Here is a 25,129-nt window from a genome sequence, read left to right as displayed (position 1 = left end):
GCTAAATATGTCTTCTTCCTTTTCATTATTTATTATCAACTTTTTTTCTTTCAAGTTGATCACTGCATTAATTTCTTTCAGGAATTTGTATCCAATTAAAAAATCTGCTTCTAAATTTTCGATTTCGTAAAAAATTTGTCTTTTACCAAATATAGTAATAAAATGATAATATCGTATTATCGAAAATCCATTAATTGTTTTTACTCTTTTATATATATTTAATTCGTTTTTATTCTTATAAATTCCTGATTTTGTATAGCAACTTGTTGCTCCCGTATCTACTAAAATTTTAAAGTTTTGGCCATTAACCCTGTCATGTAGGAAAATATATGGCAGAGTTAGTTTTGATCTAAAAAATGATCCTCATTAATATTATTTATCCTTTGCGTTTTATTTGGTGGTTGAATACTTATTTGTGCGCTGGCATATGGTCGTTTATCTGTAGTATGTATTCTTGTATTCTGTACATTACTTGTATTATTTGCATTATAATGTGATCGATTTTGGATTCGAGTACTTGGATCGACATCCATTGGGATAGGTCTTGCCTGAATGTTTTGTTGTAAGGGCCTTTGGTTGTAGCCTCTTTGAAGTTGGGTTTGTGGAAACCGTAAATTATTATTGATGTTAATACGTTGTCTGTAATAATTGGGATTTTTCCCGAATTGTGATGCGAAAATTGCTCGCATATTATTCGATTCTAATTCTTGTGCTTTTGCCAACGCATTTGACAAATCACTTGGTGATAATGAAAATATTATATTGGCTAAATTTCCATTTAGACCTGTTATAAATATACGCAACGCATCCCGTCTATTTTTTGCGTTTAATTCTTTAGTTACGGCATTATCCGATCCGTAAGTCATTATCGTTTTATTAATAAGTAAAGTTAATTTTTCATTAACCTTATTATAGTATTCTATAATTGAAGAAGTGCCCTGTCGCAAAATACTCATCTCCTGTTCGATAATATGAGCTGGTCGCTTATCCGCGTAAGCAAAATCGAGTCGTGCTAAAATAGCATCGAAATTAAGAACTGTCCCGTGATTGGATAAAATGTCGTTAGCGTCGTTTGTAATTTTATTTCTTAATATAGTTAATGCAGCAAAATATCTACGGCTGCCCCTTACATATAAGCTCATTGCGTTATTGGCTGATTCCCTCCAGCTAACGTATTTGGTTTGGTTTCCATTAAATTCTGGTAGTGACTTGACCACCTCAAGTGACTCATCACAATTGATATGTGGATCGATCACTTCTATTTTATAATCAACTACTGTAGTTGACTGTGTTAAGTCCTGCAGTTGCCTTCGCAACTCCTCTACCTCTAGTCTAAGAGAAGCATTTGTTGCAGTTATTAGTCTAGCAACAAGATTCTCGTTCTCACTATTTAGAGCCATTTTTTATTATTTTAGTTTTTGTGTGCTTTAAATATGTGCAAGTTTCAGATTTATGGTTGCCCTTGCAATGATTACAATAGTACAGCCTTTCGTATTTCAGTGTACTTGAATTGTTTCCCATTAAAAAAAAATATTTTCTTCTAGGAAAGAATGCTTTTTATTTTTAATATTGTTTTAACGTCTTTCCTTTTCGCATACCCTAATCATAGCTATTGTTTCAGATACTATTGTATCCCTATTGTAATAGTCCTCAATTGTTGCTACTTTGTTTTTTCCTATGTATTTAAAAACTGCCCTCATACAATTTATTTTATGTTTTTTAGATGGGTCATCCTTTGGTAAATAATTTTTGGAAGAATTTTCAGTTTTCCCTAAGTTTCGAATTATTTTCTCTAGTTTATCAACATCCAAATCTACTGGTAATGCCCCATTTCTGGTATATTTATATAATAAATAATGTTCTTTTACTTTTATCTTGTTTGTTTCTACCTTATCCTTTTTTTTATTTTTAATAAGATTTATCTGACCTACATTTGTCTGAGTCAGTTGGTAAAGCGTCTGTCATTTTTGTCAAAGTTTTGGAAATACATTTTTTTAATTTTATTTTCTTATATATATATAAATATTTTATTTTCTTGCCGTTATTACTTTCGGCTGGATTTGTGGAATCTCTTTGTTCCTTTTTTTAACAATAATTTTTGTGATCCTTTCTAGGAAAGGAGACTCTTTTATTCTGGAGGGTCTGGAGTACAGAATCGCAGAATTGAGTTTATGTTATAAACCGGAGGGTCCCCCTTGCGGTGGTGAATCGCGGTTTTTAAATATTTTGTTATATGGCTGGTCGAGCCTTGATTTATAACATGTTTTTTTATAAATTTGAGTACTTATACTTAAAATATTTTATGTTACTAGGATTATTACAATAATATTATTTTATTGTTATAAATTTAATATATATTAAAATATCGGCTTACTCGTTTTTCGTCCTTCACTAAAGGGGTTTGTTGATTGGTGTTTAGCTCCCTTGCCAGTGTTGATTTTAATTAATTGTGTCCCTCGTTGGCAACGCTTCGGCTTAGCGTGCAATGCCTTAGTTCTTCTCTGTCTAGTTATACTCTCGCAACCTGTTGCTACAGAGTATAATAGTTTTGTTCACCTAACGGTTGTTTGTATCACCTAAAACTAATCGAGTTAGATATAGGGTTATATATATATAAATGATCAGGATGAAGAGACGAGTTGAAATCCGGGTGACTGTCTGTCCGTCCGTCCGTCTGTCCGTCCGTCTGTCCGTCTGTCCGTCCGCCCGTGCAAGCTCTAACTTGAGTAAAAATTGAGATATCTTTATGAAACTTGGTAGACATGTTTCATGGTACCGTGAGACGGTTGGTATTGCAGATGGGCGTAATCGGACCACTGCCACGCCCACAAAACGCCATTAATCAAAAACACATAACTTGCCATAACTAAGCTCCGCAATAAGATACAAGACTGTTATTTGGTACACAGGATCACATTAGGGAGGGGCATCTGCAGTTAAAATTTTTTTTAAAAAAGTGGGCGTGGTCCCGCCTCTAATAGGTTTAATGTGCATATCTCCTAAACCGCTAATGCCATAATAACAAAATTCACTGGAAGCAAATATTTTTAGCACTTCTATTGACGGTGTGAAAATAGTTGAAATCGGGTGGCAACTCCGCCCACTCCCCATATAACGGTACTGTTAAAAACTACTAAAAGCGCGATAAATCAAGCACTAAACACGCCAGAGTCATTAAATTTTATCTCTGGGATGGTATGAGATGACTTTATAGGAACCGCGTTCAAAATTAGACAGTGGGCGTGGCACAGCCCACTTTTGGGTGAAAACCCATATCTTGAGATCTGCTTAACCGATTTCAACCAAATTCAGTGCATAACGTTCTTTTCATGTTTCTATGTCACAGTGCAAAAATGGGCGAAATCGGACTACAACCACGCCTACTTTCCATATAACACCATTTTAAATTCCATCTGATTATTTCACTTTCCACTATGCAAATCAGGCAACAATGACTGTATCGGGATAAAACTTTGCGTGAATAATGCGATTAAAGTATGCCACCTTGTGGCCAAAAATTGTCTAAATCGAACCAAAACTGTTTAAGCCCCTAAGTACTAAATATGTGGACCCCAGTGCCTATAGTTGACCTTCTACCGAAAATATCAGCCAATCCACAAAGAAATCTCAAACGAGTATACTATTTGACTTTGCGAGAGTATAAAATGTTCGGTTACATCCGAACTTAGCCCTTCCTTACTTGTTTTTGGTGTTAAGTTTAATATATTTTTTTTACACACTTTATTCAATTTGAATTGCTTCGAAATTGGCGTATTTATAAAGCAACACTTTTGTTATAGTTCACTTGCTATTATTGTTATTTCACTACATAGCGTTGTATTTTTTTGAAGGTTCGTTTGTTCACAGCGTTAACACTTGTTTGCTTGCAATCGCTTTTTCAAACTTTAAAAATCTTTAGTATTAGTTATTGTTTTTTGGTATTTAAATTAGTTTTTATGGGTTTTTTTTATGTACTCGCGTAGCCGTACTTTTTGGTTTTCGGGCCTTTTGTTCGCGTCGTACTCACGTAGGCGTATTTTTGATTTTTCGGGCGCGTCTCACTCGCGTAGCCGTATTTTTTTGCTTTTTTTTTCTTTCTTTTCTCCTCCCGAGAGGATACTTGATTGCTAATTAATTTTTTTTGTTTCGACACGCGTCACTATCCTTTCGACTAGGGATACTTGTTTTTTTTTCTCCCTTTTTTTTGTCGAGGATATCTAACACATGCCCCACGCGTTGGGCGCCAATTAACTTCCTCCTATGTAGAAGTTTTAAAAAAATATATTATCCGCGCAAGCACGGAAGAAATCAACGATTTGGTTTGAGTGCTCCTGATGGAAGACTGAATATCTTTATTTCAATTTACTTTATCTTATATATACATTTTTCTTATATTCTTAAGTCTTATAATAAGTGTCAATTTACAATATGTGCTTATTCAGCAATTAGTTTTGTTGTTTACATTATATGGGTGGTCTTAGCTTAATAAAAGAGTATTTGTTGCTTAAATAAGCAAAGATGCTTATTTAAGAAGCTGTGGTCTTAGCTTTATTGGAATGAGTATTGATTACTTAAATAAGCAAAGATGCTTATTAAGAATTTGTATTTTTGCTGAGTGGACAGAAATAGTTTGTTTATAAAGATCGTAAAGTTACTGTGTGGAGGCTGCCGTTAACTTGCATACACAAATCTACATACATTTAAGCGTACAAATGTAAGTACGTCAGCCAATAAGAAAAATACAAACATTGTTGTACAAAAACAACAATTGTCTCAAATAGCATCAGCACCAGAAATCAATATGGCAGCCAAATTGACAAATCCTAAATTTGTAGTAAATCACACACCAACAACATTTTCATTCATGAACGCTGGCGCACAAGCAATAAGCTAAGTCGTTTCATTCATAAAAGCAAACGCCTTACACATCTCCCCGAGCATGCGTTTGCCTACAAGCGTCTTTTCGCGACGATGGCAAAAGCTAAAAATCATAAATTGAACAAATTTCTGATATTCCCTCTAGAAGGGAAAAGTGACAACCCCTCAAATATGAGTATTAAAATATTTTAGAATAAAAGTGACAACATAGTAAATTTGTCGATTTACAATTCAAGAAACTTTTTAAAGAAAATATTCAATATTCCTCTGATTTATGTATACAGTAAGCCCCGGTTAAGTATCACTCCTCCAATCCCTCTTATCTGCCGGTGTCTTGCTGCATCTCACTTTTTATACTCTCGCAACCTGTTGCTACAGAGTATAATAGTTTTGTTCACCTAACGGTTGTTTGTATCACCTAAAATTAATCGAGTTAGATATAGGGTTATATATATATAAATGATCAGGATGAAGAGACGAGTTGAAATCCGGGTGACTGTATGTCGGTCCATCCGTCTGTCCGTCCGTCTGTCCGTCCGTCCGTGCAAGCTCTAACTTGAGTAAAAATTGAGATATATTTATGAAACTTGGTAGACATGTTTCATGGTACCGTGAGACAGTTGGTATTGCAGATGGGCGTAATCGGATAACTGCCACGCCCACAAAACGCCATTAATCAAAACCAAATAACTTGCCATAACTAAGCTCCGCAATAAGATACAAGACTGTTATTTGGTACACAGGATCACATTAGGGAAGGGCATCTGCAGTTAAAATTTTGGGTTAAAAAGTGGGCGGGACCACCTCTAATAGGTTTAATGAGCATATCTCCTAAACCGCTAATGCTGTAATAACAAAATTCACTGGAAGCAAATTTTTTTAGCACTTCTATTGACGGTGTTAAAATAGTTGAATCCGGGTGGCAACTCCGCCCACTCCCCATATAACGGTACTGTTAAAAACTACTAAAAGCGCGATAAATCAAGCACTAAACACGCCAGAGACATTAAATTTTATCTCTGAGATGGTATAAGATGACTTTATAGGAACCGCGTTCAAAATTAGACAGTGGGCGTGGCACAGCCCACTTTTAGGTGAAAACCTATATCTTGAGATCTGCTTAACCGATTTCAACCAAATTCGGTGCGTAACGTTCTTTTCATGTTTCTATGTCATAGTGCGAAAATGGGCGAAATCGGATTACAACCACGCCTATTCTCCATATGACACCATTTTAAATACCACTTGATTCTTTCACATTCCACTATGCAAATCAGGTAAAAATGATTATATCGGGGTAAAACTTTGCGTGAATAATGCAATTAAAGTATGCCACCTTGCGGCCAAAAATTGTCTGAATCGAACCAAAACTGTTCAAGCCCCTAGGTACTGAATATGTGGACCCCAGTGCCTATAGTTGACCTTCTACCGAAAATATCAGTCAATCCACAAAGAAGTCTCAAACGAGTATACCATTTGACTTTGCGAGAGTATAAAATGTTCGGTTATATCCGAACTTAGCCCTTCCTTACTTGTTTTTTCTTAATTTTTTAAAGAAACGGTAATTTTTTTTTAAATACATAGAAATAATTTTTTTTGGTACCTCTCGCTTAAGTACCACAATCGCTTATGTACTACAAAGCGCAAAAAATCTTCATCTTTGGTTTTGGCACTTAACCGGGATTGACTGTATTTGTCACACATTAAGTACGTTCGAATTTTTTGTACACACATTGACTTTGCACTTGCCCATATGCGATGTATGTTTGTAAGTGTGTGTATGGCACATCTCGGATTTTCTACCAACAAAACAATGTTGTGACGCTTTGTCGTCGCGTCAGTTCTTCGACAGATTGACTCTTTGACATAAAAGCAAAAAATGTGTCAACGGAGATTTCACATGAAGTAATGAGTGTACATATCTACATAAAAATACATACAAATGTGTAAACGACATAATATTATATATGTATGTCCTGTTACATATGTTTACACATGCATTTGAAAATAAAAATTGAAACATGAATGTGAAATACCGACGGCAAAACACAATTCTGTACTTTTATGACTCCATAATGGTGTCAAGTACAATTAATGAATTATTTTAAGAAATATATCAAAATACTTTAATAGTAATAATTTAAAAGTATTTTGATATATTTCTCATAATAAAGTAAAAATGAATTAACATAAAATAATTTGAAAAATAATAAATAATAGTTCAATAAAAGGGAATATATTTCAAATGGCATATCAATATGCCCAGGTTTGCTCACATATTATATTCTCTTCAATATTCTTCGGTTGGTTATGTTAAGAGAGCGTATGTGTACAGATTCACCGCTGTTATAAAAGCGAAAAATGTTATTTGTTTCTCGTGCATCTGTGGTGAACTCCTTGATAAATTCCTACAAATTGTTCGCTGTCGAACCTGCACCTTCTCATTGTTTTAAGTTCTCTGGTTCAACATAGGACTAGACGGGAAAATTCCCAACTTCGCTACGTAGAGCAAAATAGAGATACCCGAAAACGTAGAGAACTTCGAGAAAGAAATTTTGAGTATACGAATTAAGAGCGCATGTGTGATCAAACACAAAGAGAATATGCAAGAAGAAATTCAGAAATAAGAGTAGAGGAACGTCAAAGAGAAACGCAACGCCATAGCTTATGAGAGATGTCGTCAACAAAGTCAGATTCGTCTTCTTAGGGATAACCTAGTCAATAGGCAAACTGAAAACGAAACGCAGTCCGAACGAATAAGATAAAGAAGAGAAAATATTGTTATAGAAATTGATTTTACAGACAACTCAACAGATTTCCAAAATATTTATTTTCGAAATATAAGGAAAGGTCATACTGAAATTTGTATTTGCTGCGGGGGATTATGGTTTTCACACCAAGTGCACAAGCTAAATTTAAAAACTATTGCGCAAAATCACCCGGATGCCGCATCCGCTTTCTTTTTAATGCAAATATTTCCTTATAAAGATGGAAAACTTGTTGCAAAAATGTAATTGCCAAAAAAATCATTCCAAAGATATGTTTAAAAAATGGTCTTGACTTTCCTCAAATACCAGATTATTTAAAAGATTTAATCCCGTTTGACAACGGTCAATAAAGCCTAGATTGCCTTTTATGAGAATCCGTCCTTTAGGACATCAAGGTAAGAGTTTTCTCAAAGATGCTGTGTATAAACCTATTCCTGTTAACAGTATTGTGACATTTCTAGCGAGGTCCTTTGATGAGGCTCACGTGATACGAATTCACTTAAAAAATCGTCCCTCAAAAGTTATGGAAGCTTTTCAATTCTAAGTGAATACCCCTCGGAATCGTGAACACAATATGCATATTAATGAGAACTGGATTGGAAGAATTTAATGACCAAGAAGAAGTTCCGTTTGGTTCATCTGCCAAGGATGCCAGATTGATTCAACCTCTTCATGCGGAACAGACCTCCTATGATAATCCCTCAGGTAGTAATATTCCCACGGCTCTTTAACTTGAAGAGCCAAATTCAGAAGGTCAAGAGACCCTTTTGGACAATATTCCTGTAGAAAAGTTGGACTATAAGCGTTTAGTTATAGCGCTAGGAAAAGGACAAAGACCAGTTGACATAATTCAAGATAATAATTCAGAAGAGTTGTCATTTAAAACAATAATCAACACGATGATGGTTTCTATGTTTTGAAAGGTATTAGATTCTCTCCTGCACACTGGGAAGCTGAGAAAAAGGCAATTGCTATGATTCGGCAAATTGAGCTTCCAACCTTCTTCATTACCTTATCGGCTGCTGAATCTCAGTGGCTACGGCTTTTGGTCATTCTCTCTAAAACTGTTGATTCAAAAAATACTTCGAAAGAGAAAGCCAACAGTTTCACAACCCAAGATAGGTATCGCCTGATTCGGTCGGATTCGATTACTTGTGCGAAATATTTTGACTACCATTAATTACAATTCCTTAAGCCTCTCAAAGATAATGCCAGCGTTTTTGGAGAGGATTTTGTTAAAAACTTTTAATGGAGAGTGGAGTTTCAACAGAGAGGTGCCCCGCATGTATATGGCATGTATTGGCTTAATAATGCTCCCAGGATCAACCCTTAAATGAAACTATATCAGAAGTAAATGCTGGAAATTATACCAATAAGCAAAAACTTAAACATATAGGTCACAAATTTATATCAGGCACAGAAATATCTGCACAAGAAGCAGTATATTGCTGCATTGGGCTCCATCTTTCAGAAGCAAGTAATGCAGAAATATTTATAAATACCTCCCGACCTGAGGAACGTGTTCGTTTTTTTAAAACCTTCCTTCAGGTTCGACTAAAATATTCGTAGCCGGTATTTTAGACCGTTATGTTCAAAGACCCGATCAGTTGGAACTTTTTGTTCAGCTGATTTTGCATCTATGTATAAATATTTTAAATCCAATAGAAGAGGGCAAGACAGTGATCATGAGGAAGTAGAGGGGAAGATGTTAATTTACCAGAAAGTGGGGTTGGCATTCCTCTTAAAGACGGTAGCGATTTTTTTTTAACAAACAGAGTAAAAAGTCTCTATAATGAAATAAACTTAGAAGAAGGTGCACAAAATGAACTACCTCTTGGGAAAAATGAGTTCAGAGTGTTGGCACTTCAAGAAATAAACCTAAATATAAATTTGCTGATTTTTCATGGTGAACATTCAACAGATAATGGCACTGAATCTGATTGCAATATTATATTGTACTTGTTAAACTACCCCCTTTAATTCCAGTTGAGGAATTATTTTCTTTAGTTCAAAATTACAATATAAATCAGAGGACTAACTTGACGCATTTGATGCGCCAGCTAAAACCAAGTCGCCCATTTTATTATGTAGGTAAGAGTTGATTGATATCTGCAATATATCAAGCTCTTAACCATCATTACAAATTTCAATTGAAAGAAATCAATTTCCAGTTGTGCCACTTATAATATAGTTGTAGTTCATACTCGACCCGGAATGGTCTCTTCATTATAGGAAATTTTATTCCTTCTAAAAAATTTTCAGAATCGGATCCTGTATTTAGGGAACCGATGGAATTGAACAAAACTAAGGCTCTGACAACGAGTTTCAATTTTATGAATTCGCGAACATCAGGACATCAAATTTTGTTTCATAATGTTCCGAGTCTCCACGCCCATCTATCAAAGGCGACTGACTGATGCTATTTTCAGATATTTTATGTTTTATAGAAATTTTGAGTTATCCCTGTGAACATTTTGATATACCAGGGTTTACTCCAATTAGCGAGCTGAAGATAGATATCACGGAGACAAGCAACCGCAATAAAAGGGGTATAACACTACAAGTATATATTATTATTATTATTGTTTATTAGGAATAATATACAAATATTAGACCTAATTACATAGAGGAGCACAAGCAACGGTGGCCATCGGCTCCGAATGTTAATATATAAAGAAAAAGCTAAGGTAAAACTTATATTCTATTTGCAAGTTACATTCTACTAGAAAATTATAAATCTTTGTAATATTATCATGAGATGGTGTAGTTAATAATTTATGATACTGATCAGTGATAAAGTGATTATTCCTAATACTCTCTAAAGCCAAACAATTGTTGAAAATGTGATCGATGGACAAGTTGTTCCCGCAGAAAAGGCAATTTGGTGGCTGCCTGCCGATGAGAATGTGATGATGTGTTAACTGAGTATGACCTATCCTTAGGCGTGTGAAGATGGTTGATTGTAGGCGACTGATGCTGGTGGGGTAAATGAGTTTGTTCCGAGCAGGATTGAGATATGTGTATCGGTGTTCAAAGCGTCTCCACTCCATAAGACTTTTATTGCGACTATGTTCTTGAAGCATTTTCTTAACATCATTTTGGTCCTGGGGCTCATATTGAAAGGTTGGCGCTGATTCGAAATATTTTGCTGCATTATCGGCTTGCTCATTGCCGGGAATTCCGACGTGGCCAGGTACCCAGAGCAAAGCAACTTTTTGCTTATGTTTAATGCATAGATCTCGGATTTTTCCAATAACGTTAGAGCTGTTACGTATGTTTGTTACTGCGTTCAAGCAGGAGAGGCTATCCGAGCAAATGACGAATTTACCTTTTTGATGAATTGCGTACTCTAATGCTTTGTAGATAGCAAAAGTTTCGGCCGTAAATACAGACGAGTGAGGCGTAAGAATACCCCCTGTTATAATAGTTCCATTGGATGAGGTGCCTGCAAAGGCAGTATTTGTTGCTTTGGAGCCGTCTGTGTAAATTGGTGTAAAGTTTCTTTGTTTGTAAGTGTCAACTAGTTCCAGAAATCGTTGTTGAAAAGTTGTGTTACTTGTGTTTGACTTTTTCAAGGTGTGAAGTGATGTATCTATCATGGATTGGCTAATAAGCCAATCAGGTTGCGTATTGGTTTTATTTAAATTCGGTGGTATATTGATTTTCAAAAGTTGACAATATCTGACGCATCGACGAACCGTCGACTTTAGCCGGAATTTCTTTTGTGTCTAGAGGCAGCTATTAAAGTCTTATGAAGTTCATAGTTAGGAGAATGTAAAACTTTTGGAATGAGTTGAATCGTGGTATCGTATACTCTTTATCGCAATGCCGGAAACCCAGCGTCTCCTAGGATGCACTTTATAGGAGATGTGGAGAAAGCGTTAATACTGCGACGAATTGAGGCGTGATAGATGGGTTCAAGTTGCTTGATGTATGTGTTGGCGCACCAGCCAAAGATAGGTAAGCCATAGTCGATCTTGGAGGGTATTATGGCTTTTGTAATATTGATGAGAGTATTGGAGTGTATGAATGATTTTTTGCTTGATATATACTTAATAATATTGAGTCTCTTAGAAAGATTTTTTCTGACGTTAATACATTGATGCTTAAAAGTAAACTTATTATCAAACCATATACCTAAAATTATTAAATTGGATACCGACTGAATAATAGTATTGTCAAAGGCTAGTTGTGGAAAATTACATTTAACTTTTTTGCAAATATGAAGAAGTTTGTATTTGGGTATAGAGATGGATGCTCCTGATTTAAGGCCCCATTTTTTAAATTCTGATATTACTTTATGGAAGTCTCATTAACCGCTTGTGGATCTTTTAAGTTAGTATAAACAATGGCATCATCGGCATACAGTGTGAGTTTGACGCTCTTGATATTTAAACAAATATCAGTGAGTTTGCCGAAAGCAATAATAAAAAGTACTACTGACAAGGGCGAGCCTGGAGGTATACCGTTTTTGAGTTTCCGGTAAATCTAAGCCGTCAGACGAGTTGAAATCCGGGTGTTTGTCTGTCTGTCCGTCTGTACAAGCTGTAACTTGAGTAAAAGTTGAGATATCTTTATGAAACTTGGTAGACATGTTTCTTGGTACCGTGAGACGGTTGGTATTGCATATGGGCGTAATCGGACCACTGTCACGCCCACAAAACGCCATTAATCAAAAACAAATAAATTGCCATAACTAAGCTCCACAACAAGATACAAGACTTTTATTTGGTATACAGCATCACATTAGGGAGGGGTATCTTCAGTTTAATTTTTTTTTTAAGTGTCGTGGTCCCGCCTCCTAATAAGTTTAATGTGCATATCTCCTATATCACTGAAGCTATAATAACAAAATTCACTGGGAACAAATGCTTTTAGCATCTCTATCGACGGTGTGAAAATGGGTGACAACCCCGGGTGACAACCCCGCCCACTCCCCATATAACGATACTGTTAAAAACTACTAAAAGCGCGATAAATCAAGCACTAAACAAGCCAGAGGTATTGAATTTTATCTCTGGGATGGTATAAGATGAGTTTATAGGAACCACGTTCAAACGTGGCGTGGCACCGCGCACTTTTAAGTGAAATCCCATATCTTCTTAATCTGCTTAACCGATTTCAACCAAATTGGGTACATAATATTCTTTTCATATTTCTATGTTATAGTACGAAAATGTGCGAAATCGGATTACAACCACGCCTATTTCGCATATAACATCATTTTAAATGTTTTCACTTTCCATTATGCAAATCAAGCAACAATGATTATATCGGCGTAAAACTTTCCGTGACTTATACGTTTAAAGTATTCCACCTTGTGACTAAAAATTGTCTTAGTGGAACCAAAACTGTTTCAGCCAATAGGTACTGAATTTGTGGACCCCAGTGCCTATAGTTGACTTTTTACCGAAAATATCGGTCAACAAAAACAAGGCGGCTAGATCCAGAAAGAATTCTAAGACGAGTATACCATTTGACTTTGCAAGAGTATAAAATGTTCGGTTACATCCGAACTTAGCATTGCCTTACTTGTTTAGTTATATTATTGGTAATTTTCTGAGATATATTGTTGAATTTCAGTGAAAATCTTTTCCAGATACGAGTGAATTGTTGTGCCAAAAAGGAGTGAAATCGGGTCAAAACTTCCCATATCCCCGATATACCGCATATAAAGATTATCGAACTTCAGGTTGAAATTATACCTTAGATATCGGTCAATAGGTGAGTTGTCTTAATAAACCTCAGAGAGCCCTTTTTTCTAATAACGGGGTATCCTTGTGCCTGAAATGGATCAAGTCGGGTAAATGGTTCCCTTAGCCACCATATACTTAATATAAGGATTTTCAAACGTCTAGTGATGAAAAATGTCTTATTATATTATATATAATGGTGAAAATGCGTGCTCTCTCATTGAAAGTTTTCGAGCATCTTTTTCTGGTAATAGTATGTCGTGATGTCATAAATTGATAAAATCTGGTCAATACTAGCTCCCATATACATAATATAACAAGAAAACACGTTAACTTCGGTTGCACCGAAGCTATAATACCCTCTACAAATACAAAAGGCAATATGCTAAAGTTATCGTTCACTCTGTATGGCCGCTATATGCTATAGTGATCCGATCTGAACAATTTCTTCGAAGATTCCTTTATTGCCTTAGATAATGATCCGTTCCAAATTTTGTGAAGATATCTCGTAAAATGAGAAAGTTTTCCATGCAACGCTTGATTCCGATTGTTCAGTTTGTATGGCAGCTTTATGCTATATAGTGGTCCGATATCGGCCATTCCGACAAATGAGCAGCTTCTTTGTGAGAAACGGTTATATACTAACTTTCAGATCGATATCTCGAAAACTGAGAGACTAGTTCGTGTATATACAGACGGACGGACAGATAGACGGACATGGCTAAATCGACTCATCAGCTGATCATTTATGTACACATTTTATAGGGTCTCCGACATTTCGTTTTGGGAAAACTTAATGTTCTTACCCTTGTTCAGGGTATAAAAATCAGCCTTCCGGCTGAATACATATAAGTCGATATGTAGGATATCTTAGCAAAATTAAGTGAACATCTAATATTGCATATACATCAGTTTAATGCAGAAAATGTATAAAATCGATCTTCACATAGCACTCACATGGATTTTCGTTATTATAGCATACTTTATGCCGCATATGTCGATCTGTAGTGAGTATCTCTACAAAATTACTTGGAAATATGTTCTGGGGTGAAACTGAGTAATGCAAATATTTCGTTATAAAGATGGAAAACTTGTTGCAAAAATGTAATTGCCAAAAAAATCATTCCAAAGTAGTTACTCACTTTGCTTTTATTCTTTCCGAAATACAATTTCACTTAAATATAATATAATATTTTAAATTATTTAATGTTTAATACACTTGATTTTTATTTGATATAAAATTTCACTTTTTATATATAATAATATTTTAAATTCTTTAAGTTTAAATACACTTGATTTTGGGGCACTTCTGGACAAACTTCGCTGCTACGTTTTTTCCTTTACGAACTGGTGTCGAGAAACGAAAGAGAACCATTCTGGTCTGAACAATCCTTTTTGTTTATTTGGGTGGTGAAAAGATGATGATTGAAGTGTCGGTGTATAGTGTGGTTGGTTAGTTGTACAAGTATATGGTTGTGTTGGTGGGTGATATGGTGTGTTGTAGGTGGTGTATGATGTTGCATTGTGTTATGTTGTGTTGTATGATGTTGTACGGTGGGTTGTGAGCTTAGTTGTCGCGGGATTAGAAGTCGCATGAACATCCCGGCCCCCCTAGGCGAGTTAATTGCCTAGAAGTCTCTGCAACTGTTGCAGAGTGCTCACTACAGCGTTCAATCCGGTTGCCCTTTGCCGCTGGTTGCGATGACCATTGGGTGGTGGAGGTGGGCGCGAGCGTGCCCCTCTGGATGGCTTCGGGCGATGTATTCTTTGGCGGTGGACCTTGTTGTCTGTGCCGGTGACTGGTCTGCGTGGTGGACGGATTTGCTCGTCGAGATAATCGATGGAACAGAGTATGATGCGGTCGTTGGCAATATTGACACGATCCGTCGGTTATACACTCAAAGGTGGAGTGACTATCTGCCAAGCAAGTCATACAGTGTCCGTGGGCTCTGGCGGCGTTGAGCGGGCTTCATGCTTTTGAAGATGGTGCACCTCTTCAGGACGTGAGGTCGATGGCATAGACTACATCGTGGAGGCAGATGCTCATCAAACTGCTCCTCGTTTGCATCCCTGACTGCTGCTGCAGATGATTGGCTGTGTGGTGCCGTGGCGCTTTGCATCCTTGGTGCTGCGATGGGTGGACCAGATGCTCTAGGCGCAGCAATTACGGACCTCACGGTCTTGGGAGCGCTGTGTATATCTTCTACGTCCATTTCTATTGGAATAGGAATATATTAAAATATGGTTTGGCTCATAATTTTCAATTATGATATTTGCTACTTGGATTGAAAAATATATATATATGTATATGTGACTATATATGTTGTGGTTAATTTTTTAATCGCGTTTGTTAGTGTTAGATTTGCATGTACGGATTATAAAACGGTAGTATTTCGAGTTAAACGAATTAATTGTCGGTTTTGATTTTATTTATGCGCTTGTCTTGGCGGGGTTTGTGTAATCGGTTCTTCGGTGTTCGGAAGAAAACACAATTTTACTAATGGTCGAGTTAGTATACCAGTTTGGGTTCGTGCGTCTACTATTCTTATGTGACCACCTCGTCCCCGATGGACCTTTTCAATGCGGCCTAGTCGCCATTCTGTTGGAGGAAGGCATTCATCATGTACGATGACGCATTCGCCCGTATTTGGTTCCTTCTGGATCGTTTTCCACCGATGTCTCTTATGGAGATCTTTAAGGTAATCTTCCTTCCATCTATGGCTGAATTCATGATGAAGTATCTTAATTTTTTCCCATCGGTCTATTAAATTGAGTGAGTCTTCTGCCTCAGGTATGGCGAGAAGTGGAGCTCCTCTGAGGAAATGTCCAGGTGTAAGAGCTGTGAAATCGGAGGGATCTTGCGAGAGTGGTGAGATGGGTCTTGAATTTAGTACGGCTTCTATACGGGCCTGTAGTGTGGTAAATTCCTCATAATTGAATTTATGATTACCTGCCGTTTTCTTTAAATGGGACATAAAGCTTTTTACAGCTGATTCCCAGAGTCCGCCCATGTTGGGAGAACAGGGGGGTATAAACTGCCAATCGATTCCTTGTGGTGCATATTTTTTAACAATTTCTGGGGAGACTTCTTTAGTAAATTTTACAAACTCTTTCTCTGTGGCTCTTTGAGCTCCGATAAAGTTTTTCCCATTGTCGCTCATAATTTTTGATGGAAATCCGCGTCGTCCGACAAAGCGTGCAAATGCTGCGAGAAAAGCCGCAGTAGACAGATCCGAACATAGCTCGAGGTGTACTGCCTTTGTCGTGAAACATACAAAGACAGCCACATACCCTTTTCTGAATGAGGAAGACCTTAACATAGAGGCCTTTATCTGGAAAGGTCCAGCAAAATCGACCCCAGTAATGGTAAAGGGAAGAGCAAAATTGCAGCGTTCAGGTGGCGATCTGCGTGCGTATTTTGTGCTTGTACAATGTGCATTGTTTACACATAAAAATCGTTCTTTTAATTTGTGGCTTTAGGCGCGGTATATAAAATTCTAGTCGGACCATTTGTTGCATCAAGCGATGCTCACCAAGTAATGTAAGTTGGTGAAGATATATTAAAAGTAAATAAGTAAAACGGGATTTCTCGGGAATTATAATGGGATGTCGTTCGTTATAACTAAGGCTGGAATTCACTAGTCTTCCATGTGCCCGGATTAATCCTTTAGTGCCCAAAAAAAGGATTTAAAACGAGAAGTGAGCTTCCCTTATCGAGGGGTCGTCTTTCGACTAACTTTGATTTCTCCCGAATGAAATAGCGAGTTTGTGTATATGTAATTAGGATGACCTTGGCATGTTGCATGTCGGAATGCGTTAGTATACGGAAGGATCATTTGTTATTCCTTTAACCTTTTGTTTGAGTCTTTGGATAAATTTAAAAATGTAAGCGACTACTCTTAGTGCTTTTGGGAATGATGAAAATCGATGTAATATATCATCTTCTTCAGGAGTGATATGAAAGTTTTCAATTCTCCGAATTTCAGAAGCTATTATATTGCGAGCGGGAGACTTTGGCCAGACTTCTTGTGATTCTGTTAACCACGTAGGACCGTTCCACCAGAGTGTAGTGCTGGTGAGATGAAGTGGTTTGCAGCCTCTTGTCCCAATATCCGCTGGATTATCTGCACTTGCAACATGTTGCCATTGTGCTGGGCCAACTAAGTCTAATATTTGAGATATACGGTTAGATACATAAGTCTTCCAGGTATATGGTGGTTTTTCTAGTCATGCTAAAACTATTTCTGAATCTGACCAAAGGTACATTTTGTGATTGGTTAATTTCAGATGGGTTTGGACAATTGAGACTAGTTTTGCTAACAGAAGTGCACCATTCAGTTCGAGCCGTGGCAGGCTTAGTGTCTTCAGGGGAACAACTTTGGCTTTGGCTACCAAAAGACGTGAAGATATTTTGTTATCATATTCAGTGCGTACGTAAACTGTTGCACAATAGGCCTTTTCAGAGGCATCACAGAAGCCATGTAATTCTACATTATAGTCAGGTGCGAAATTTACCCATCGAGGAATTCGAATTTCCGAGATGGTACGTAGATTGTTTGCAAATTGAACCCACTTTGTTAAACGTATGGGTTTTACTTGCTCATCCCATTCAGTGCCGTCTTGCCACAGTTCTTGAATGAGGATTTTTGCTTGAATCATTATTGGCGAAAGCCATCCTGCGGGGTCGAAAAGTTTTGAAACCGAGGAAAGTATTTGACGTTTGGTTATGGCGGATATTGCAGATATTGACTCAATTGTATATAAGAATTGATCTGTTATCGCATTCCATTGAATCCCGAGAGTTTTTGTAGTGCTGGCCTTTTCAAATTTAAGGAAGTTAGTATCTAATAAGTTTTCCCCTTTTATGTTTTTTATTATCTCCGGATGATTTGATGTAATTTTCTTTAGGGGGAACCCGGCTGAATTTAGTGCTTTGATCACTTGAGATAGTGATTCGCAAGCTAATGAGAGACTGTGGCTACCTGATAGAATATCATCAACGTATGTTTGTTTTTGTAGCACAGAAGTTACTAAAGGCAAATTTGTTTGACAGGTTTTTGCCACTTCATGTAATGTCCTAATGGCTAAATAGGATGCACAATTGATGCCAAAGGTAACTGTTTTAAGTTTGTAGTCGCTGATTGGACTATTACTTGATTTTCGGAAGACTATCCGCTGGAAATCTTGGTCATCTTGATGTACTAAAATTTGTCTATACATTTTCTCTACATCTCCATTGAAAACATATTTAAACATGCGCCAATTTAGTATTAGCAGCATGAGATCAGGTTGTAATGTTGGCCCTGTGTATAGTACATCATTGAGTGATTTGAATGAGTTCGTACACTTTGAAGCATTAAAAACAACTCGTACTTTTGTTGTGATTTTATCTGGTCTTATTACCCCGTGATGCGGAAGATAAAAAGATAAATATCTACCTTTAGATATTTTTTCATATGGTACAGCTTCTTCCATACGATTGAGGTCAAGATATTCATCCATCACGTCATCATATGCTGATTTAAGCTCGCTTTTCTTTATCAAGCTTTTTTCCAAGCTTAGGAATTGCTGGACTGCTGATATTCTCGAGTGGCCTAGAGCTATCGTTTCTGGAAAGGTGTTCTTGAATGGGAGTCACACAACATAACGACCATGTTCGTTTCTTGTTGTTGTGGTCTGGTAATAGACTTCGCATGCCAGGTGTTCTTCTGAAGGTTTTGTGATTTGGGGTAGTTCTTCTACTTCCCAGAATTTTTTGAGTTGATTATTTAAATATTCGTTTGAAATATTTTCAACTTGAGTTGTGAAGGAGTTATTTTTTTCTGTGACTTGGCCACTTAATATCCATCCAAAGATTGTGTTTTGGGCTAACAATTTATTAGAGATTTTCTCTATACCTTCAAGAATTATTTGAGGTATTAAGTCGCTGCCCAATAATATGTTGATTTGTGATGGGGTATGGCAGTTGGGATCTGCTAATTTGAGATATGAGCATTTTTCACACTGTTTTTTATTTACTTCATAGCTTGGAAGCAAATTAGTGAGCTGCGGTAGAACAATGGCTTGTGCATCTATTCGTATATCCGCATTTGGAGAGACTATGGTGATTGGGCAAACTTTATTTGAATTTTGTATAATTCTTCCGCCCATTCCCGAAATTTGGAAACTAGAATTTTTGACTGGCAATTTTAGCCAATTCTGAGCTTTTGATGATATAAAGGATCTTTGAGAGCCTTGATCTATTAATGCTCTTAATTTGAATAAATCTCCTTTATGTTCTATAGCAATGACCGCTGTGGGTAAAAGAATTTTGCTTTCATTCTCTGAATGAAGCGCTTGAACTTTTGCTGCTTTTGAGCAACATGGGTGTTCCTCTTTATTTTCGAGACTCGGGATTTCGGGATTACCTGAATTGGTTGTCGCGACTAGGCCCGTGGTTTTATGTATATGATTTTGCTTCATATTTGTAAAATTGGTTATGTGAAGCAATGAGTGATGTCGTCGTTGACAGTACACACAACTGAATTTGCTTTCACAGTTGATGCAAAGTTTATGTTGTCGGACAAGATTGTTTCTATCTGAAACGGACATTTTTTTAAATTTCTCGCAAGATCTTATATTATGTACTCCTTTACAGATTTCACATAATGATTGTCAATGGTTTGTTTGATTTGACACGAATGTTTGGCTTCTATTAACGTGTCTATTATATTGTGTGTTATTACTGACTTGGGGTTTAAAAAAGTTTTTATTTGAGTCATTTTGATGACCTTTTGGCTTAACTACCTTTTTATCTACTCGCTCAGCTATTTCGTACTGAGTTGTTAAAAATTCTTTCATTTGATGCCATTTTGGCGATTTCTTTCTTGCCACTAGTGATTGCCCCCATCGTAGCAAAGCAGCATAAGGTAGTGTCGCTGCGCAAATATTTACTAGGATAGGGTCCCACGATTCTGTGGATACATTTTGTGTTTCTAACACAGATAAGCAATTAGTCACTGTCGAGTATAGTTTTTGAAATTCTTGGCTGGTTTCTTGTTGAATTTTTGGTAAATTCATTAAAATAGTTATTTGGTTATCTACCAATACTCTTTCGTTTTCGTATCTTTCGACCAGTGCATCCCAAGCCAGATTAAAATTTTCGTCAATCAAAGCGAAACGCTTGACAATACTGCCTGCTTCCCCTTTTGTTTTGTACCTGAGATGGTACAGCTTTTGTGCTCGTGAAAGTTTAGGATGGTTGATATACACGGCAGTGAACATGTCCCGGAAGGACGGCCATTGATCATAACCTCCATGAAAAAACTTCAGTATCACAAGCTGGTACTTTTAAAAATATACCTGTATCTAGGTTTTCTTTTGAATTTTTAACTACTATCGGAGGATGAGTAGTGGCTCTACATGGCCTTAATAAATTTATTTGGTCTAATATCATTGCCTTCGTAGTTTCGTACTGATCGAGGCAGTTTTCATATTTGGCTGACGCCGAAGCTTTAATGTCAGTATCTAATATTGTATCGTACGCTGTCAGAACGCGTGCCCATATATTATCTATGCTTTGAATTTTTAAATTTAGGACTGATTCTGTGTTGTCGTTAATAGACGAAGCCGAAAACCGTGTGCTGTATCTAATAAAACTGTCGCTTTCAGTTATGAACCTTGACAGTGAATTGTCTTTGGTTCTTTTTTGTTTTGCACCCTGCTTTGAGCGTGTAGCTTCTGCGGGTGTGCCTTGTGCTTTATCATCATCAGCCATTTTTGGAATTTCTAATGATAGAGGTGTTCGTGGTTTAACCTCTTTTGATTTATCAGATTGCATTTATAACTCTTTGAATTAAATTGAAAGCTATTGGCTAGCTATTAAAATATTTTTGTATTGAATATTTGCTACAATACGGTTGTAGTAAAAAAAATTTTAGTTTGCTGCCCAAAGCCGTAGTTAAAAAATTTTTTTTTTTTTTTTTTGAAAATATTTGTAAAATTATTCTGTTGTAATTTTTATTTTTTAATTTTTATTTATCGGACAAGTCAATTTATTTTATTAAAATTTATGTCGTTATTATTATTATCTTAAAAATTGCCGAAATTGCCTACTCACTCGCGAATAATTTGTATATTTTGTATGTAAGTTAACACAGTCTAATGTTCCGTAAATGTAAATTGTTTAGACAACATTGTTGCAGTCATTTCCGCAACTTAGCAAAATATAAAAGACGATACCCGATACTTCCACTTGTGGAATCGAGTCACAATAAACAATTCAAACCGTGGGAATCGCTGAGTCAACATACCCACAGGCGAATACTAATAACAAACGACAGCGGCGACGACAGCGGCGACGGCGGTGATGGCTGTAGCTTAGGATAGAAATAAGTTAGGGTAGAATAGTTAGTTTAAGAACAGACTCAATAAAGCACACAAGTGCCCAAAAATAATTGGCGCCCAACCGCGGTTTGAACCTACGACCGAATAATTGAAAGAATATTACCAACAACTGAATCACTTGAAGGAGGCTGAAAGAATATTACCAACAACAGAATAACTTGAAGGAGGCTAAAAGGAATTACCAACAACTGGATCAATTTCAATGGATAGCTTAATAATAATTGCGTAAGTAGAGTGCTCAATTTTTTTTTCTTTTCAAAGTGATTCGTGGAAAATTGATTAATAGTGACAGTGTTGCGCTCTAATAGAGAAACGTATAGAGTTTTGCTGGTGGTCTAATTTGTAGTTTCGTGTTCGCAACGATTTGATGAGCGATAGTGATCTTGAGGGTTTATTAGAAAAGATCGGTCAAGTCAGCACCTACGTTTCCTGGCGTCAGGCCGCCCACACGGCTTACGAGGTGTTTCGAAGCCATCAGGGCAGCTCTAGGCATTATCAAGCCGTAGGAATAATTAGAAATAAGCAAAAGGGCTCCGCTGATGCCGTTTTAGCATCTTTTAATACTGTACTGAATTTCGAGGCGATCACTGCCAGATTAGATTTTACCTATTCGGACAAGCGTCCAATATATCTCATAGAACAGGAACTTTCTACGCTTCAACAGGGCAACCTGTCAGTCCTGAAATATTTCGACGAAGTGGAGAAGAAGCTAACTCTTCTCACAAATAAAACCATAATGACACATGAGGGTCCCATTGCGGAATCAATCTGCACAATGTATAGAGCAGACGCGCTTAGGGTATTCATTTCTGGTCTAAAAAGACCATTGTGTGACATGCCGGGTGCTCTGGCCCTGGCCCAGGAGGTCGAAGCAAATAGAGAACGATATGTGTTCGCTACAAACTTCGCTGCGTCTGCTGAAGATCCAAACAGATTTAAGAAGATCGGTGATAACAACTTAGAACAGAGATTGCGAACCCCCCAAAAAAATCCACATTTTTTCAATAGACAGCCGAAAAGGAACGGCAACGAAAATGATCAACAAGATCAACTAGTACCAATGGAAATAGATCCATCAGAATCACGGTTTCGCCATAATTCAAACTGGCGTCAGTCACAAAAAGTAAATCAACAGGTGTACCGAAACAATTCCAAACAGAGCCCTAACCAACAACAACAATTTGGAAAGCGACAGGCAGAATCAGGTAGGAATACTGGACCTAAAATCCAGAGAATAAATAATTTAAGCCAAGGTAACCACGACACAGCCTACAATCAAGAGGCAGAAGAAGAAATAGAAAATCTCGAAGAGGAAGAACTAAATTTTTTAGGGAGAAGTCCCTGCTTCCGTGTATCGAACGAGGAGTAGGAAACCAAAGGAATAAAATAAAGCTATTAGTGGACACAGGGGCGTCTAAAAACTATATTAAACCTTTGCCCGAGTTTAAAAATGTTATCCCAGCATCCACACCTTTTCTGGTTAAGTCACTGCACGGAAATAGTCATGTGAATAAGAAGTATAGAATCAAGTTATTTGGTGTATGGGCGGATTTCTTCATATTGCCTAATATGGCAACGTTCGATGGTATTATTGGACTGGATCTATTAAAACGGGTAAATGCTCAAATAGATCTGAGTAGTGGAGTAATACGACACGATTTTGGAAACGAAAAATTGTTGTGCCACGAGTGCGTGAATGTAAATTTCATTGATATGAGAAGTGAGGAAATTCCTTCTGGTGTCCGAAATGATTTCTTTAAGATGATGGAGAGTAGGAAGAGGGCCTTCACAGACCCAAATGAGTCCCTCCCCTTCAATACGAATATAGTTGCTACTATAAGAACAAAAAACGAAGAGCCGATATATTCTAGGCTCTACCCATACCCTATGAGTGTGGCCGAATTCGTCAACGGGAAGGTAGCCGATTTGCTGGCTAATGGCATCATTCGCCCTTCCAGATCACCTTACAATAGTCCGATTTGGGTTGTTGACAAAAAAGGGATAGATGATGCAGGAAATAAAAAAAACGGTTAGTTATCGACTTTAGGAAACTAAATGAAGTCACAGTTGAGGACAAGTATCCGATGCCTAATCCAATGGTGATATTGTCAAACCTAAAGGGAGCACAATACTTTACCACACTTGATCTGAAATCTGGATTCCATCAGATTGAGTTGATAGAGAGGGACAGAGAAAAAACTTCCTTCTCTGTAAACAACGGCAAATACGAATTCTGCCGCCTACCCTTTGGACTCAAAAACGCTCCAAGCATATTTCAGAGAGCGATCGATGATGTTTTGAGGGAGCAAATTGGACCTGTCATGTTTACGTCGACGATGTAATCATCTACTCAAAGACTGCAGAAGACCATTTAAAGGACGTTGAATGGGTTTTACGTAGGCTTTGCGAGGCCAATATGAAAGTCTCAGTGGAAAAATCAAAGTTTTTTAAAACTGAGGTAGATTACTTGGGCTTCGTTGTATCAAGAGGGGGCGTAAAAACAAACCCTAATAAGGTCCACAGTATAAAATGCTATGAGCAGCCAACCACTCTTCGGGGGCTCCACTCTTTTTTAGGATTAGCGAGCTATTATAGATGCTTTATTAAAGATTTTGCTAGCATAGCAAAACCACTGACCGATATGCTTAAGGGGGAAAATGGCAAAGTAAGTGCCACACAGTCTAAAAACATTAAAATTCAGTTAACATCAGAAGGTGTAGAAGCCTTTAACAAACTAAGGGAAATTTTAGCATCAGAAGACGTCACATTGACATATCCAGATTTCACAAAACCCTTTGACTTGACGACCGATGCATCTTCGAGAGGTTTGGGAGCTGTACTCTCACAAGAAAGAAAACCCATTACCATGATCTCAAGAACTCTAAGAGATAGGGAAGAACATTTGGCAACAAATGAAAGAGAGCTCCTGGCAATCATGTGGGCCCTCAATACTTTGAGAAACTACTTGTATGGTGTAAACCAGTTGAACATTTTCACTGACCACCAGCCTTTGACATTTGCAGTCTCAGATAAAAACCCTAACGCGAAGATCAAGCGATGGAAATCCTTAGTGGAAAGCTTCAATGCAAAAATTTTTTTGAAGCCAGGGAAGGAGAACCATGTTGCCGACGCATTGTCGAGACAACACATGAATATGGTGGAGGTTGGAATGGAACCAAGCTCTGACTGCGCCACCATACATAGCGAAGAGTCCCTGACGTATACCATCGAAACGGTGGATAAACCTGTTAATTGCTTTAGGAATCAGATTGTGCTTCAGGAGTGCGAAAGTCCGTCAACACAGACCTTTATCCTGTTCGGTTCGAAGACTAGACATATTGTTTCATTCCGTGACACAGATTCGCTAATAGACACACTACAAGAAGTGATTAATGACGGTGTGGT

General features: G+C 37.2%; 1 protein-coding gene across 9 annotated transcripts in view; it reads left to right on the top strand.

The window, feature by feature from the left end:
* The window catches only part of nAChRalpha4 (nicotinic acetylcholine receptor alpha4), a 946,244-nt gene that overhangs the window by 49,224 nt on the left and 871,891 nt on the right, over positions 1-25,129 (top strand). For 2 of the 9 annotated variants that reach the window (XM_070112962.1, XM_070112963.1), the window contains exon 1: positions 13,234-13,370. The exons of the other annotated variants lie outside the window; for them this stretch is intronic. The gene's annotated coding sequence lies outside the window, so the exon portion shown is untranslated. Of the gene's footprint in view, positions 1-13,233; positions 13,371-25,129 lie in introns of those variants that run through there. 9 annotated transcript variants of the gene reach the window in all.

This window comes from Bactrocera oleae, chromosome 2 (assembly GCF_042242935.1).
Source record: "Bactrocera oleae isolate idBacOlea1 chromosome 2, idBacOlea1, whole genome shotgun sequence".
Lineage (NCBI taxonomy): Eukaryota > Metazoa > Arthropoda > Insecta > Diptera > Tephritidae > Bactrocera > Bactrocera oleae.
Note: the sequence above shows the minus strand (reverse complement) of the source record. Positions and strands in the feature narration are given on the sequence as shown.